Raw genomic sequence first — 987 nt, 5'->3', positions numbered from 1 at the left:
GGCCGCAGACTCAGGATGGAAGCGATTTGTAATGCTGAGAAACTGCAAGCACCACCGAAAGCAATTTTCGTATAGATTTACCTCATTCCACAAAATGTTTGCGTGCCTCGGCTGCTGCTGCTCCTCGTCTTCTTTCTTTCATTTCCGTGCATTTTTATCCCCGAAACTTTTGCTAATAGGACTGTGAACGTCAAAAGTTTATAGGATATTTTTTCTCGTTATTTCGATAAACTTAACGAAATATTTCATTGGATCAGAACGATTTTTCCGATATTCAGCCTCAGGGGGAAGCTAAAACTTATTTATGATCAGTAAGAAAAATGCGTTTGAATGAAAAGAAACTGCAATGGAGTGCAAGGTAATGAGAGCAAATAAATGATACTTGTGATATATCCGGCACACGAATGATATTGAGTTTTTTTGTTCTATATTTTTATATTTATATAAAACGCTTATGTACGTTTCATCTATGCTTCAGAATGTTTGTATGTTTTAAACGCTTCTAATATTAATTTCTGTATTAAAAGAACTTAAATATACATAAAACACATACACAAAAAAGAACATAACTTGGACCTCTCGTCTTTTCATTTCATAACCAATACCAATAAGAAGATTAAGGACTCCCTAGACGCCGCTACCATAAACCCTCCTACGCTTGCCAAAGAGGTTTTCATTCTGGGCTCCAATTCTAAGGGCGCCGTGCCGCCTCCTGAGCCATGCTTACTAGCATTAAGAGAAATAATCCTACTCTTCCGATATCCAAGTCAAGACTGAAATTTGAAATTCTGAATATCGGGATATCGCTGGTGACTGGCCTATATGTCCCGGTCGATACACGTCAAACTAGCTTAGTATGATTGACTATGCGCGGTCTAGTGGTGCGTCATATTTTACAAGCAGTCGGCACACTGAGGCGCCTCTGACCACCGTCCAGCCCCTCGATTTATATCAGCTTGTGGCAGGAGTGTTTCAAAATCCTAAAAT

The sequence above is a fragment of the Penaeus monodon genome, chromosome 29, assembly GCF_015228065.2.
Source record: "Penaeus monodon isolate SGIC_2016 chromosome 29, NSTDA_Pmon_1, whole genome shotgun sequence".
Classification (NCBI taxonomy): Eukaryota; Metazoa; Arthropoda; class Malacostraca; order Decapoda; family Penaeidae; genus Penaeus; species Penaeus monodon.
The sequence above is the reverse complement of the archived record's forward strand: the minus strand, read 5'-3'. Positions refer to the sequence as shown.